The sequence below is a fragment of the Sturnira hondurensis genome, unplaced genomic scaffold (genome assembly GCF_014824575.4).
Source record: "Sturnira hondurensis isolate 20B ecotype Veracruz unplaced genomic scaffold, ASM1482457v3 Scaffold0007036, whole genome shotgun sequence".
Classification (NCBI taxonomy): domain Eukaryota; kingdom Metazoa; phylum Chordata; class Mammalia; order Chiroptera; family Phyllostomidae; genus Sturnira; species Sturnira hondurensis.
The window spans coordinates 4,388,621-4,406,718 of NW_028079667.1; the positions used below are offsets into that span (position 1 = coordinate 4,388,621).

The 18,098-nt window shown below is 35.4% G+C and overlaps 1 protein-coding gene across 2 annotated transcripts in view; it reads left to right on the forward strand.

The window, feature by feature from the left end:
* CFAP299 (cilia and flagella associated protein 299) overlaps positions 1-18,098 on the forward strand; it is a 515,701-nt gene that overhangs the window by 199,937 nt on the left and 297,666 nt on the right. The window lies entirely within an intron of this gene.

Below are 18,098 nucleotides of genomic sequence, written 5' to 3' on the forward strand. Positions count from 1 at the left end.
GATGACATAGGGGAGAAAGGGAATCCTTGCTGGAGAGAATTCCTGCAAAGAAGGGTTGGATCCAGAGCAGCAGAGGAGTTTGCCTTTGGAAGGGGCAGAAGCTGCTGGAATGGTTACAGCCAGAGAGAACAAAGAGGCGAGGGGCATTTCTGCCATGTAGGTGGGGGGATTTGGATTTGGGAAGGTGAGATAGCTCTCTGGAAAGTTCATATCTATTTTCTCTATATTGTCACTCCAAATGTTTAATTACAGCATTATGATTCTTTTTGCTCTAGAGAAGTTTCTAAATTTAAGTTTTATTCAGAATGCTAAATAGTTAGCATAGAATGTTGGGTGTGTGGTCATTGATTTGGAAACTAGAATTTTGTCAGTCTTACAGCTTGCTGACTGTTAAGTATAACATATGGTCATTTATTTGTGCCTTTGAATTTATTGTATTATTACAACCAGCAGAATACATATTTTTGTATCGAGTTGGAACTCAAAGCTTAATTTTCTATTCTCTATTTTCTGTTGTATTAAAACAGACTCCAAGTGGTTTGTTTTATAGCGTACCATTTACAACAGAATACAACATATTTTAGAAAGATCTAATTAGGGTCATAATCTTACTTAAAAGCCACTTACCAAATGGATATACTTTTTAAAAAAGTAGTCCTATAAAATATGCAATATTTGTGAGATTTAAATTTATATTAATTTGCTCTCAGCAGAAACTATATATGAATTTTATGAGGTCTGAAGTCCCCAAGGGAAGTGACTGTTTCCTAAGCATTAGCATTTCTCTACATAAAGTGTAAGTGCAAAATAAATGGAGAACCTCAACCCGGAGGCACACTGCTCCTCGTTTTCTTTCATCTGACTGAGACTACATGCAAGAAAAATTATGATATGGCTTCAGAACTGACATGGTTGACCTGTGTGGCCTAGTAAGGCTTGAAGCACTAATTCTGTAGCGGTTTTCCTAGGGAATTTGCTTTCAATGTAACTAGGACATTAGAAGATTAGATACACTTTCCTACACATCTTTATTTTACTTTATTTTTTAAGCAGTGATTCCAGTTTGCAAATGCTATTTTGTATCATTGTTCTGTATGTCCTCTTCCTCACTAATTGCAGAATTAATTTATTAGTTTTCTCCATTTAGGCCTTGAATTTATTCTCTTCTATAGAGCCTGGTGCTCTGAGAAACAGTATTCCTTTCTGTCTTCCATCCCCTTTTCGTATTTTCAGTGCTTAAGTTATAGAACTGTTTGCTTGTTAATACCATTCCCACTGAGCTACTGCTTGGACATGTAGTCTTAAATATTTAAATGAGGCTGAGACTAAGTATATTTTTCTTGTGAGTTCTACTCTTAATAGAAACAGTAGAATTACAAACAATAATTGAATGAAGTTGTAACATCTTGAGAGCACTTCATGTGTATGAGAGGAAGGAAGGAACTGGGTTATATGAAAACTTTATAAGCTTGTATAACTGCTGACTTAAAGAAAAAAATCTTAAATATGTACTTCCTTAAAACTTGTCATGATTCAAAGCATCAGACACTATTGTCATAGCTATTATTTAAATAAATTGTATTTTTAAAAGCTTGTAACCAATCCAGAGTTTACCTAACTTAATCTAAGAGTCAATATTATTTTATGAATGCCTCTGAATTTCATATACAGAGTGGGCAAATGTAGGTTTACAGATGTGAGCATGCAAAGCGCAGTTTATTCTTGTATTATTATTTACTAGTTATTGTATTATTTTCCATACAGACAACTGAAAACTTACTTTTGTCTCATTCTGTATAATATATATTATGTATTTATATATTAATTATGTCTACTTGTTAATACACATACTTATTAATACATACATATAATAAACTCTATATAGAAACACATCTATATTTCTTTTCATCTTTTCTGAAATACTGTTTCAAATGATTATGATGTTCCATGCATTTAGTTTGGAAAAAACATTGAGCTTTATGTGCAGTACATGTAAAAAAATATTTTAAAAGATTAGTTGTATAGTACTTCAAATGGCAGGTGCACGGAATGATTTTCCTACTAATATAACTACTTAATTTTATTTTAAATGTGAACCCTTTGTGTACAAATACATTTCTACCTTATATATTTTATATTTAAAAAATTTTTAAAGACTAAAATGATTAACTATTTCCTTCTCACGGGTAAGCAGATTTCTTGTTGCCTGACTGTTCATGATATGACGTTGTTAACTCTGCCACCACAGTGAGGTATGGATTAAATGCATGTTTATGACAAGTGCTTGGAAAAAGCAACAGGCCTGGCTCTGGGTATCCAGAAACTTACAGCAGTGTTGCAAATCACCGTCCTGCAGGTGGATATAAAATAAATCACAGATAACTGAAGCATTGTGTTAATATGTGAGGTGTTACAAAATGCATTTTCTCAGAAAAATTGGTAAAAATGTCAAAAAGCTTAAATATTTAAATGAGGCTGAGACTAAGTATATTTTTCTTGTGAGTTTTACTCTTAATAGAAACAGTAGAATTACAAACAATAATTGAATGAAGATGTAACATCTTGAGAGCACTTCATGTGTATGAGAGAGACTAAGGAAAATTTAGAGGCCCATCTGTGATGACTGTATGATAAAAAAGACTACATAGACATTAAACAAGTGAAGTGGATTATTGTGAGACAAAAATTTCCAATTTCTCTCTATACTACTTTGAGATATTTATATAGTTCATCAATCTCTTTTCTTTCCTATCTTGTTGTCTATGGTATAATTATCCTATAGTCTTCCTACTGTCTTCTGACTCAATCTCTTTCTTGGGCTTTCAACCTTATACCTGCACTTGACCTGCATTGCCTTTCTTATAGTACATACACGTTTTCCTTTGGTGAATCATTCAGACCCATGAACTCACTGCCTCGATACTCCTTGCTCCCAAAACAAAGGCCAAGATGTTTGCTAGCCACCTGTTCATTATTTTATTTAATTATGCTGTAAATGGTGATAATGAGTTCTTTACCAGGCATTGTACTAGGAGATACAATGGATAGCAAGTGCCTTCGGGAGTTCAGAGTTGCTTGGGGGGAAAAGAGTGCAATTAAGTAAGCACACACATAAAAATTGAAATTGTGGTAGGTGGTGTGAAGGAAAAACCAAAAATTCTGTGTATAATTGGATGGGGAGGTGATATGATCAGATTTTTCAGATAGAAAAGATCAGTTTGCCTTCAGTATAGAGAATAAATTATAGGGAGGATAGAGCAGATATCAGTAAATGCATTGTAAGAGCAGATAAGAGGAGATGAGGTGATAGCATGGACCAGGAAGAGGATAGGGATGATGAGGAGAAGATGCTTGATTTGAGAACTACTTAGGAGGTAAACTAGGCAGGATGTGGGGGCAGGATCTGGCTCCGGAGGGGGCTGGGGCAAAGGGAGGGCCTCGGATAATGGGGCCTTCACATCTGGGTAGAGGTGCTTCCACTCTTTGAGACATGATACACTCAAAGCTCAGGAATGGGGTGCAGAGAGCATGAATCTGATTTTGGAGATACTGAGTTTGACTGGCCTTTGACAAAAGTTGTTGAAATACAACTTTTATTAGATTGCTGGAGAAAAAGATCTCTTGAACTTAACCCCAGGTTTATCTGCATATTGCTATACCTTAGTTACTTACATTTAATATACAACTAAATTAAATACCTTTTCCTCTTCCACTCTTCAGATCTCGCATCTAGTTAGTCACCAAGTCCAGTCAATTCTACCTGGGAAATATTTCTCAAATGTATGTGGGGAAGAGGGTAAGAAAGCCAAATAGGTGAGCACCAGCCAGCATAGACATTGCCTTGGAGATGATCGGTATCCGTGAAAAAACTTAGACAAACATTTGCTATGATCAGATATGTATTTTTAAAGTACACTGGCAGCAGTATGTGAGAGTCAGTACGTGTCTGATGGTTGGGGGGTTGATCTATGAGACAGGAAGGTTAACTGAGAGGCCTTTGTAGTGTTTCAGACAATAGATAATAAAAGGCTGGGATAAAGAAATGACAGAATGAATGGCGGGGAAAAAGACAACTTTGAATAATTTAGAAGATAATTGCAAAGTAGATTCCTTGTTTTGAGGAAGGAAAAGATGAGAAGGAATTTTTGAGTTCGATCCACATGCTCCTGTTTGGGGTAATCAATGGAGTATATACAGTTGATGATGATTTTTTTTAATGGGAAGAGAAGTGTGATTCTGGCTTTAGGAGATTTCATGTGATTGGAGTGGGGCGTGGCAGTTGGAGGTAACTACACTCAAATTCCAGATTTAGTATTTATTCCATATTACAGGTTGCCTAAGGATGATACCAGTTTTGCGAGCCACAATGCCCTGCTCTGTAATGCAGAGATTAAGAGTACTTTCATCTTAATATTGAGAATATAACAGAAAATGTAGGTTAAACATGTGGCACTTACGTGATACATGACAAGTATTTAATACATAGTACGGCTTCTGTAGTAAAAGAAAATTATAGTATTGTTAGAGCTGTGATTGTGAATAAAATAGAAATTTTAAAAATATGCAATACTTTTTGTTGATAATTTTTTAAGGGAAGCATTGAGTGGTTTTGAGTCTCCTTTTAGAAAACATGGTTGAATGTGTTCCCTGTGAAAATCAGGTACTTAATATTAATAGATTTTATTAAGGATCTAAAAGATTATTGGTCATGGGCAAGACATCATAACAATCAGAATATTAAGAAAAACACTTTATGTTATAGAAATTTTTGTGTTCTAGGAAACCACATTCCATTTTATAAATTTTCTACTCTGTGCAAACCACCTTGCTATTGCCATAAACAAAGATGGAAAAGACGTGGGTGCTTCCCACAGCATTTCTGATGTGGTACCCCTGTGTAACTTGTTCAAGTGGCTAGGGGCAGGGTGGGGTGGAGTGGGCGAAGTTGTACTTTTCAGATGGCAGTAAACTAAGAACGAGTAAACTAAGACTCGTGAGGATTGTAATGAAAGGTCACATGCTGTTCCCGCCTGGGAAAGTGGAACCTGTTGACACTTATTTTCCCACTGAATGTTGACTATGTAAATAGTTAGGTGGCCGACCAGTTTGGGCTTTGAAATGTGCATTATTAAAGCTGGTATAAAAGCACTGCTTACGGCTTTTTCTTCAGAGTCATTCAAAGAAACCAGTGTACGTGGATCAGGGAAAACCTATGAATTAGGCAGGTCTTAATATGCCTATTTCCTGTGTTGAAATCTCTATGAAACATAAGACGGCGTTGTATGTGACCAGGAACATTGCGCTGACATGATCTTTTCCCTCCTTGATGTTTTCCAACTTCTATAAAATGTTCCCTTTTAAGAAAATGAAGGTATTATATGGGTGTTTATTTCCTTTTTAATCGAATCCATGCTTGTCCACTAATAGACCCTTATGGAAATTACATGACTCATATGATCTTACCTTCATTTTAAACAAATTACATCAGTGTTTGTGGAAAATAAATGCACATCAATTTCCATTTCATCAAAAAAAACGTATAGTTGAAGAGATATTTAATTTTTTATTCCCTGGTTAAAAATATGATGGAGAAGCAGTGAGAAATTCTGTAGAGTTTATGAAGCCATATTAATCTGAGTTTTGATTCTTGGATTCTCCACTGATTACTAGCTAAACACAGGTTCCTCAACTCTACAGAGTCTGATTTTCTCCACTCACAATGTGGTGATAATAGTTATCATACAGCTAAGATCCTTCTAGAATAAAATTATGTAGTGTTTAAAGCACAGATAAGCCAAATCCTTAGTTTGTGTTCAGTAAATTATAAATAATGTACATTGTATTAATTCAGATTTTCTAGAAGCAGAGCCTAATATGCAGATTTTAGTGCAAGTGATTTGGTGAGAAAGTTCCTCCTTCTGAAACCCACTATGGGCACGAGGGAAGCATGATAGCGAAGAGGACAAACTGATACAGTTCACGCCCGTGAGCTCCCTCTGAGATCAGGTGGTTTCAGTGGAAATCTAACCTCAGCGATTCACACAGGGAGCTCTGGAGTGTGAATTGCATCAGTTTGTTCTGCCTTGAGGCAAGGGGGATGTGCTTATACAGGCTCTTTTGTACCTTTCCTGTCTCCATCAATTAATCACCAGCTGCCACACGGGTTTTGGAGGAAAGGGAGTATAGTGACTCCTGTCAGCGAAGGGCCGTCCTTTTGAGGAGAGTGCAGGTGTGAACCATTAGCCTTTAACACCTGCAGCATCTGGAGCCGAGCAGGCGGACTAGCCTGGGAAAAGAGATCCAGGAGGGACACCACTGTGCAGGGCAAATACAAAAGCTTCGTTTTTGCCATTTTTGAAAGAAATGAATGTCACTCTTTTAATAATATAATCTCATATAGACAAATATTTTTAAGATATTTAAATTAATAATTTCTGTAATAAAGTTTAATTGTTTCTTTAGTATAGCATTTGTCAATCATTGTATATGAAAGTTTAATCTGTTTCTTCAGTGTCCCATTTCCATAGTCATTTGAAGTTAAATAAAATGTATTTACTGCAAATGCAGCTTCATCTACAAATAATCAGAAGTACAAACATGGTTTTCAGGTCCAGAATTTTTGCATATATAATAAATGTTGCCATTTAAATCTTATATACACTGCTAGTACATGTTCCTGTATAGAACAGGTGTTGTTCTGTTTGGATTGACAGAATCAAACCTGTGACTATACTCATAAATGAGCAACTGGCATCATGTCTGGGTGCATTCACAAAATATATGTCTGCAATTATGAATAATAACTACTATTGTAATGGATGGAGATAGAATTTATTACTTTCTGAACACTAGGCATTTTCACATATAGTGCAAAGTTTTGGATGCCTTTGGCTCTTGTAGACTACAGAAAACAGTAAAGTTGATTAAAGGTCACCAAAATTTGAAAATGAATTCCTTTGCTACATTGTGGAGCTATTTTATTCCATTGTTTTATGCAAATAAGTTACCTTAGATATTTGTCTAATAGTGCAGTGCAGTAAGATTATTTAGGCCCAGGGGTGTCTATCCTGCAGCCCACAGGTTACATGCAGCCCAGGATGGCTGTGAATGCAGGCCAACACAGAATTGTAAATTTACTTAAAACATTATGAGATTTTTGTGTGTGTGTGATTACATGTCACAATGTATTTAATGTGGCCCAAGACAACTTTTCTTCTTCCAGTGTGGCCCAGAGATGCCAAACGGTTGGACACAAGAAATACTAATTTCCTATGAATACATTGCTTCTCTTTATAAATAAAAATAGAACTAAAAATGATAAAAAAGCCCATTGACTTGTTCATAGCTAATATGGTGATAGCAAAAGTTTATGTGAGCTTTCAAGTTCACAGTTCCTTAACCACCAATCTAAAATCCACAGAGTTTTAAAAATGAAAGGATTTTTGAAAATTTGAAATAAAGTAATTTTGCAATGAAACCCAGCCTTAGATGAGGTAATTCTTGGACTTTATCTCATTTAGTGTTAACAACATTCCTTTAGTTCATTGCAGAAAAATTAATAGGTTTGATTGCTGGATCCTGAACTAGGCATACCTGGGAAAGTTGATATATACTTGTGTATTTATCTAACACATTACCTTACCAAAATCAAAATATTTTTAATTCTAAAACAATTCTATCTCCAAAGCTTTCAGATAATGGATTATGGACCTGTATACCTATAAATATATGAAATAATATATTAGTTATGGTAAAATAAGTTGTATAAGAAACAAAAACAAACATTAATGGCTTGATAGTAAAAATATATTGCTCTCTGACTTTTTACTCAGTTGCCTGTGTATTGTAAACACACAGTAGGGCTTTTTCTGTTTCATGCACTCATTTAGGGAACTATATTGATAAATAAGCTCTTTTATTTTTATTATACAGTTTCTGAAATTTCTCTGACTATCGTGAATCAGCTCAGGGAAAAGAGAGGGAAGAATTATGCAGAAAGTTCTGTGTGGGTCAGGCCTGGAAGTGTGGTTTACACCACTTCCATGTGTTTTACATCTGTCTCAAATCTCCTGTCTTGGACTGAGTCATGTGGCCATGTCTTACTTGGAAAGACTGGGAAATGTCGTCTATCTGAGTGTCAGGAGGAAAAGGAAATGTGATTGACAGACTACCGGTTGATTCTGTTATCTGTCTCATATACATATATACACTATATTATTATCATCTCATATTCCCAAAGTAAAATTTTTATTCACAGAAAAATTATTTCTTAATTAAGGCCATTAGTGATCTTGTGAACTGAATGGCATTTAAATTTCTAAAAATAATGGGAAGACTCTGAGGAAGAAGAAAAATGTTGTGGGTAACCAGTCTTACTAGATAATAATATATACTAAAAATATATACAACTAAGAAAATATGGTACTGGATCATGGAAAGATGCTGAATGGTACTAGTAATCAGATAAATGAAAAATTAAAATGAGTTATATTTTACACCCACAAGATCAGCAAAAATTTAAAAAATTTGATCTTTCCAAATGCAAGGGAGGTTGTATAGAAGTCAGGAACCATGTGCAGAGATGCAGGAGAGTGCGGATGCTCACAATCTTTAAACTGGAAAATACACGTCTAACAGAAAGTGTTAATCATATTTATGAAGATAAGTGCAAGTATGTGCATTGTAGCATTGCTTAAGATAACAAAATAACCTAAATGTTTGTAAACCAAGAATAAGTTGTAGTTCATATGTAAATGGGGTATTGCACAACAATCAGTGTGAAAAGGTAAGTGTACTCTGTATATAAACATGGAATCATCTTTAAAACATCATGATAAGTAAAAATAAGAAAATTAAAAATGTATGTTTCTGAATGATATGTACAAAATGATACTCTCCTAGTCAGTGAAAAGCTCTAGTCCTTTCTATATCTCAATTTTTTTTCTTTCCATTGGGTTAATAACAGTATCATGATAGTAGAGCAGGCACGAGGAGTAAAGGAACTAACACAAGCAAAGTAGTTGAAACACTATTTGGAACACAGAAAACTCTCAACAAGTATCATCATTAAAATATTTAGATGAAGTTTGAAAACATACACAATAATTGATAATTTTTTATGGATACACTCATGTTCTAGGAAAAACTACATTGGAACAATACACACCCAATTTAGGGAAGTGGTTGCATTATGCAAGATAGGAGGAGATTGGAAACAAAAGAGGGAAGAAGAATAGGGTTTAAGAAAATCCTTTTATATAATGCTTTCTTTCTGTAATATTTATGCCAGTATGGGAGCACGTGAAGATTTGAATAAGCTACTTAACTGGATGTTGGTAAATGGGTATTAGGATAGTTATGTTAATAATATTAGTTATATTAACCTCTTATAATTTTCTTTATGTTTGAAATAGTTCATAGTCATAAATGAAAGCACAAAACAGATTATACTTTTAGAAAAATTTTGAATAAGTGAGTTTATGTCTAGCAAATGTTTATAAAGAGATAAACCATGCAGCCAGGAGATCCAAGACAGAGGGTATCCATTGGAGCAGCAGCTCACAACATTGTTATTGCTCTGGGAATGGAGCCCAGATACAAAGGAGGGCCTCCAGTGGCTGCAGGTATCCTGCCTTTTCCTATCTACCTAGATGACGGATTCATATCAAGCCAGTAGGATTCTGTCTGTTGGGCATTAACATTAGAAATGCTGAGATACAAAGCCAAGGGGCCACTGAAGCTGTCATGAGCATATGTTTGTGGTATAGTCTTTCTATAAGTCAGGAAAGACTTATAAAACTTCTAAGTTGCCCTTATAAAGGCAACTGCTTGGCTAGTTGCCTGTTGAGTAGCCTGGCACCAAAGTATAGACAAAAGTCACACATGGTAACTATACTATTCACTCAGCTTTTATTGAAGGTAAGTTCACTCAAAGTAGAACACCAATATACATTAATATCCTCCTCATACTCTAATAATCTGAGAGAATTATAACACACACACACACACACACACACACACACACACACAGCAATCAACTGAGGGATAACAAATCTGAGTCCCAGAGTCTCAGTCAGCAGGTCTAGGAGACAGCACAGTGGGCAAGTTGTCAGCATCTTGCAAGGAAGGATCTCTGGAGCCCAGCGGGGAGTAGGGTAGATGAAGTCCTCAGTCTGGCACGGCAGAGCCTCTGGCAGCCAATGCCAAGGGAAATCTGTGTGGCATGGAACACACTCTGGTGTGTGGAGCTTGGCTATCTCAGCAGTGGTTTGGAGCCTGCCTCAGTTATACCTTGAAAGTGGTGCACTCCAATTTTCTGGGTCTCTTGTGAAGTGTCCTGGTATCTATGATGGCAAGTGGGGAATTTCCCCAGGAGCTTGTTTATAGGAAGTCCTGCTCTGCAGACATGGCTACTGTAATCATGTGAGCAGATATCTTAGGTATATCTCTTCAATGGATGTGTCTGCTCTGACTTACGTAGTTTCCCTCTTGAACCAAAGTGTCATGGCTGACTGGCAGCCATGTTGGTTGACATGAGTTTTGTATACTTTGTTTTATATACTTTGTGCTATCTTGATCAGACCAATGCCATTGTATTGGTTCTGCTCTCCACAGCATCTAACCCCTTTAAAGAGATGTTCCATGAACTCCAGCTATTGAGGTCCCTGAGCTGCCTGAAAATCTACTGACTATAAATCTACAGAACCATTCCAATAAATCATCCATTTTTACTTAAATTAAAGTCCAATTCTTGGCTTCTAGCAAGGAAACCTTAACTATAATCTTAAAATTATTATGGTTTATTTCCAATGTAGAGAGGATAATCATTTAGCAGAATCCTTTTGTGGAAACAGATTATTTCCAATTCCATTCAGAATAACCCTTCAAAAGCACTGGCAGAGTTGGAGTCTATGGGTTCATTTCTGTGCGCATCTAAGAAATCCATTACTGCCTCTAAATTAAGTTCTGGGTACTTAACGTTTCACACAGCAATTCAAAGGTAATTAGAACTATTGAAAAACTATTATACATTTTGGAGAGATGCAATGCAAAATAGAGTGACTTTAGTAAAATATAAAATTAATGGATGTGTTGGTTGTGGTGACATATATAAGGACTTCTATTTCATTTTTCAAGTTATGTTAATGAAGCTGCTACTCTCCATAGTTAAGGAAAAATTTATAGATTGTTTTTTATTTGGACGTGTGCATTGAGGGCCGAGTATATTTATTTATTTATTTATTTATTTATTACATTTAATTATTGTTCAAGTACAGTTTTCTGTCTTTTACTCCCATCCCAGCCCCCCTGTGCTCCCCACCTCCCTCCCATTTCTACCCCCCTTTGTTGTTGTCCATGTGTCCTTTATACTAGTTCCTGTAAATCCTTCTCCCTTTTGCACTAAAATTTCCTCTCTTCTCCCTTTGGTCGCTGCCCTCTGTTCTCTATTTCAGTGTCTTCATTTTTATTTTGCTTGCTTGTTTGCTTTGTTGTTTAGCTTCCTGTTAAAGGTGAGATCATATGGTATTTGTCTTTCAACACCTGGCTTATTTCACTCAGCATAATGCCCTCCAGTTCCATCCATGCTGTTGCAAAGGGTGGGAGCTCCTTGTTTCTTTCTGCTGCATAAAATTCCATTGTGTATATGTACCACAATTTTTTGATCCATTCATTTACTGACGGGCACCTAGGTTGCTTCCAACACTTGGCTATTGTAAATGGTGCTGCTATCAACATTGGGGCACATAGGTTCTTTTGGATTGGTGTTTTAGGCTTCTTAGGATATAATCAAAATATACAAAGAACTTACATGACTTCACTCTAAGAAGACAACTAACCCAATTAAAAAATGGGCAAAGGACTTGAACAGACACTTTTCCAAGGAGGACATACAGAGGATCCAGAGACACATGAAAAGATGCTCAATATCACTAGCTATCAGAGAGATGCAAATTAAAACCACAATGAGAAACCACTTTACACCAGTCAGAATGGCCATCATAAACAAAGCAACAAACAACAAATGTTGGAGAGGTTGTGGGGAAAAAGGGACCCTGGTTCATTGTTGGTGGGATTGCAGACTGGTACAACCATTATGGAAAACAGTATGCAATTTTCTCAGAAAACTAAAAATGGACCAAATATATTTATGAGATAGTTTGAACCTTGCTGTAATGTTATAGCAATATTTTTTTCTTCAAATTCATGCATTTTAAGAAAAAAACTTCTGACTGCCTAAAGTTAACAAACACAATGGCTTTCATATTGTGAATGATATAAAACAAACAACAGGAAAAGAAATGTTCTTGACATATGTACCTACACCATATACAGGCAACAGTAGGCTGGTAGCCAGGAGGGAGGGTGGCAGGGACTAGGCAGAGGCGGGCAAAGAGAAAGAAAACAGAGACAACCTAGTAGTGTCAATAACAAAAACAAAGAAAACAAACAAACAAAATGTTCTTAAAACATGAATTATATTATTAGAAATGAATGAATTAAATAGATCTTCTGTCAACAAATTGTTTCAATTCCTATTATTCACAGAAAATATCATAAAGAAGATTCCAGTGAACAGTTAACTGTCATGAAAAATATTAAGTATACTATAGTAAATAACACAGTAGACCTTCAGTTCAATAAGAGGAATATAACAACTATTACTCTTTAGAACTGAATTTATGAACATTATTACTCAACTACTTTGCAGAATGTAATGATGAATTTGGGAGAAAGTTGTACTATCCAAAAGTTCTAATTGAATGTTTGTGCTATTAAGAGAAAATTATGTTGCATCATATTCAAATTTTTAAAAAATTTTCTAATTGAATATAATTTAGTACTTTAAGAGGCTGGTATATATGATGTCATCAAGGTTTAGATCACAAACAGAAACTTAGCAATCATGTTGAATTCTCTTTTCCTCCTCAACTCTGGTATGTGGTGAATGAGTTAACTGCTCTTGACAGTCAAGCTTTTGAAACAGTATTCTGTTTATTTAGATTCTATAACCGAAAAGGAGACACATTTAAGCCTTCCCATTCCTCCCCCCACCTCCTGCCCCAACCACAACTCCCAGGGGATAGATTTATTTTACAGCTGGCTCATCACAGGGTTGTGTTACTTAGTTGAGAAAACAGTGCATATGTTGCCAGGTGCTCTTCTTTGGACCAATTCTACCTGCTTGACCATTGCTGGTTTCTATATTCAAGGGTAGAGAGAGACCAGGGGAGGGACTAGATCTGAATCAAGTCTTCTTTACAGTCAAGATTGCAAGAATACTTGTTTGTTTTGGCATGGGGGCCAAAAACATTTATATCTTACTTTTATTCTTGAGAGATGGAGGAAAAGTTGCCAAAGGGTCAGTTTATCTGTCATTCTTTTTTTAGAAATCTCACTCCTCTTCCTATTTGACCAATATAGAGCCTTTGCAATGTTAACAATTATAATAATAAATAACATAGCTGTCTTTTATTGAATGCCTACTTTGTATTGGCACTTGTCATTTATTAATTTTTAGGTAGTTATTTATAATATTTCTTTATCACTTTAATATCTATAAGATTTATAGTGATAAATACTCTTATTCCTCATGTTGGTAATTTGTGTCTCTGTTTTTCTGAGTTGTCTGGCCCAAGGTTTATCAGTTTTAATTATCTCATAGAACCAGATATTGACTTTATTGATTTTCTCTATTGTTTTTGTGTTATTTATATCATCAATGACTGTTCTTTATTTCTTTTCTTCTGCTTAACTTTGGGTTTGATTTTTTCTAGTTTCTTAAGATTAAAGTTTGGATTTTCAATTTGAGACTTTCATAAAATTATTGTTATTTTTATTTTAGTTTAATTATAGTTGTCCCACCTTCTTCCCCATTGCTTCCCCCTGCCCGGCCACTGCCCCCCATCCCTCAGTCAATCCCCACCCTGTTGTTCATGTCCATGGGTCCTTTATACATGTTCCTTAACATGACCTTTCCCCTACATTCCCCCATTTCCCCCTCATTTCCCCTCTTGTTACTGTCAGTTTGTTCTTTATTTCAATGTCTCCAGTTCTGTTTTGCTCACTTGTTTGTCTTGCTGATTAGGTTCCCCTTATAGGTGAGATCATATGGTATTTGTCTTTCAGTGCCTGGCTTACTTCACTTAGCACAATGCTCTCCAGTTCCATCCATGCTGTCATGAAGGTTTGGAACTCATTCCCTTCTTTCTTCCGCACAGTATTCCATTGTATAAATGAATCACAGTTTTTTGATCCACTCATTTACTGATGGGCACGTAGACTCTTTTCAGCACTTGGCTATTGTAAATAATGCTGCTATGAACAATGGGGTACCTAGGTTCTTTTGAATTGGTGTTTCAGGATTCTTATGGTACAATCCCAGCAGTGGGATCACTGAATCAAAATACAGTTCCATCTTTAGTTTTTTGAGGAAATTCCATACTGCTTTCCACAGTGGGTGGCACATGTGTCTATGCACCCTCTGTATGTTCTCCTTGGAGAAGTGTTCTTCCTCCCGTTTTTAATTGGATTACCTGTCTTTCTGGTGTGGAGTCATGTGAGTTCTTTATATGTTTTAGAAATCAAACCCTTGTCAGAGATGTCATTAGCAAATATGTTTTCCTGTACAGCTGCTTCCCTTTGCATTTTGTTGATGTTTTCTTTAGCCATGCAGAAGCTTTTAAATTTGATGAAGACCCATTTGTTTATTCTTTCCTTTATATCACTTGCTCTAGGGGAAGTGTCGGTGAAAATATTGTTGCATGGAATATTTTAAATTTTCCTGCCTATGTTTTCCTGTAGGACTTTTATTGTGTCATATGTTATATTTAAGTCTTTTACTCATCTTGAGCTTATTTTGGTGTATGGAGATAATTTTTTATATAGGTGTTTTATTGCTATATATTACCCTCTAAGCACTACTTTAGATCCAATAGATATTTTGATGGGTTATGTTTACATTTTTGTGCAATTCATTTCTTTATGCCATATAAATTACTTTCTAATATCCCTTTGGATTCTTTATAACCCCTGGTTTATCTAAAGGTTGTTATTTATTTTCGTAGTATTTGGGTATTTTCCAGATTCTAAAGTTGCCCCAGCATCTCATATTAATTAATTCTATTACCCATTCTTCATCTCTTTTTATTGTCTTGGTCTTGTCATTTGAGATCAACAGGCCGGACAAGTATATTGAACAGTTCTAACTGGTATTCTTTCACCTTAGTATTGTGTTCTTAAGTGATCTCTGAGGAGGTTACAGCTTTTCATTTTGTTTTGTTTATTTGTTAATTTTCTCTGTCCTCTAAATTCTTTCTCTTCCAAGGTAAATCTTTTTCATATATATTTGTGTCTGTCATGTTTTAAGATATTTCTCAAGTTTTTAGTGACCCTAGGTTATCCATTCATATTTAATAAAAAGGCAACATAAAAGCTGACTATAAACTCTGATGGGTTTTGCATTAACCTATGATCGTCCACGGAACTCACCACTAGGTAGATGCCCTCTGAAATATGGAAGCTTTTGTTCTGTGGCATAAATGCCTGTTCTGATTCTCCACAAGGACTTCAATAGATGTTAATCTTCAATCCATCTAGGCATTTGAGGGTATGCCTGTCTAGCTCTTGATAATTTTGTCCGGACAGATGAAGTGTTTTTTTTAATTGACCTTCTTTTACCCAGCCCCAACTCTCATGTCTGGACTCTTATGTAACTGTAGTTTCAAAGTTCTGAGTTATGCAGGGCTAGACTGATAACATCAGTTTTCATGTTGGATGCGGTCTTCCTCCTCCTCTCTCCTGCCCGTCATTCCTTCTTCCATTCCTCCTCCATGAGTAAGCCCAACTATCCCCTTCTATTAATCATGATAAGTATATTTCCATACTCAGCAATTACAGAGCTTTATTTTTTAAGCAAAATTATACTATTATATCCTTTCTAATAAGCTGCTAATGTTTGATGGTACATAATACATTCATATATTGTATAATTTATATATAGGTAAAATAGCCTGTTCACATATTAATGTAATTTTCGAAAAAGCAGATTTCTTGCCCTAGTTGGTGTGGCTCAGTGGATTGAGCCACAAGCCTGTGAACCAAAGGGTCGCCAGTTTGATTCCCAGTCAGGGCACAGGCCTGGGTTGTGGGCCAGGTCCCCAGTAGGGGGTGCTAGAGAGGCAACCACACACTGATGTTTCTCTTTTTCTCTCTCTTTTCCCTCCTCTCTAAAAATAAAGAAATAAAATGTTAAAAAGGGCTAAAGCAAATGTTCTCATATTTTAAAGATGACTAGGAATACTAGGTAAAGTACTCTATGTACCAAGGATATAGGAACTCTTTGAACATTTTGTCCAAAAGGCTTGTCCAGCATTTTATATGTATTTGTTGCTTTGTGATAGATGCTGCTTGATAGGCCAGAACTCAGGTGACTTTTTTAAAAAAAATCTAAATGCTTTCTACCTTATTGGATTAAAATAAAAAATAATCAAATAAAGTGATATCTCAAATTTTTGAGAATAATATGCTAAAATGAATGTATAATTCAACAAAGTGCTGTTGTTTGTAGACCTGACAGAGAAGGTGTCATTTAAGGGAAGCTGCATTCCACTTTGGCATCTGTAATCAGGAAGGAAATATTTATTAAAATGTACCTAGCAAGGTCAGTTATGCTCATATTTTCTCATGTGTTCTCCGAGGTAGTGGAGTTCTCCAAGATTCTTGGAGAAATGTTTGGGCAGAAGGAATATCCAGTTCCAAAATGCTTTCTCCTTTGGGGGGAGTGGAGTTGACAGGGCATGAAATACACATCCCTCAACATCAGGCCCCTAAGTGAGGGGTCCCATCACTTGTAGGTCTCTGGATGACTAACCTGAATGAAAGTGGATTAGGAATAAAGGAACTGATTTTCTATTATTATCTTTTTGGAGCCAGGGGAGAGAGAGGGATTGTGGAGGGCAGGAAAGAGGCAGAAAAGGAGGGAGGAGACGGGAACAGATATATTTGACACCAGTTTTATCATGAATCATAGCATCTTAGCAATGCAGAGAGCAGAACATATCTTGTTCAGCCTCTTCTCCAATATTAGAATCCTCTTTTAGCTCTCTGACAGAATAGTTTAAATACTTTAATTAATAGGTAACTTATTTCTTTGTAGGTCATTATGTACATTTCAGAGAGTTCTAACAATTAGTGCTGGAGTGAAAAAAACCACCTTTTTTAGTTACTTGCCTTCTGGAAAAATAAAAATTAATGCTCTTGTTGTACTGTGATTTTTTAACATAGCTTCCATTTTTTTCTTTTAAATTATCTGGGCCTTTTTAAGTTCAATTTTTAAAAATTTCTTTAGCAATGTTTAGGGAAAAAAAGTGTGATACCCAATTTAACACTAGGAGTTCTAAATATAACATAGCATCTAACTGGAACAAAAAATGTATCATGATTTTAATAAACTTGGTAAACTATATGAATGAATAAAGGCAATTCAGCTATATATTATAAAATTATTAATTTGTATTAAATTTTAATAGTAATATTTACTATTTATGGACATTATCAGGTTACATTTTTAAAACCCAAGAATATTACTCATACATAATGTGACATTACAGAAACAGATGAGAAAAGCTACATTTATTTTTATATTTGTGTTTTACAGAAAAATATTGTAAAGGTATTAAATAACATTGGAAAATATAGTATTTATTTAAACTTCCAGAGTTTTAATAATTTCTCCTTAATACTTCCTTATTTTCTTTCTTTCTTTCCTTTAAAATCCTTACCTGAGGATATGTCTATTGACATGAGAGATGGACAGAGAGAGAGAGAGAGAGAGAAACATCGATGTAAAAAAGAAACATCAATTTGTTGCCTCCCAATATGCACCCCAACTGGGGATTGAACCTGCAACCTTTTGGTGCAGAGATGACCTTTCAAGCAACTGAGCTTGATGGCCAAAACAATACTTCCTAGTTCTCAATGTTCCTTAAAATTCTTATAAATTAAAGTATAGCATACATATATTGGATTAGCCAAAAAGCTCATTTGGTTTTTTGTAAAACAGCTGTGGTAGCACTTGGTTGTCTCTAACTTCATTCGAA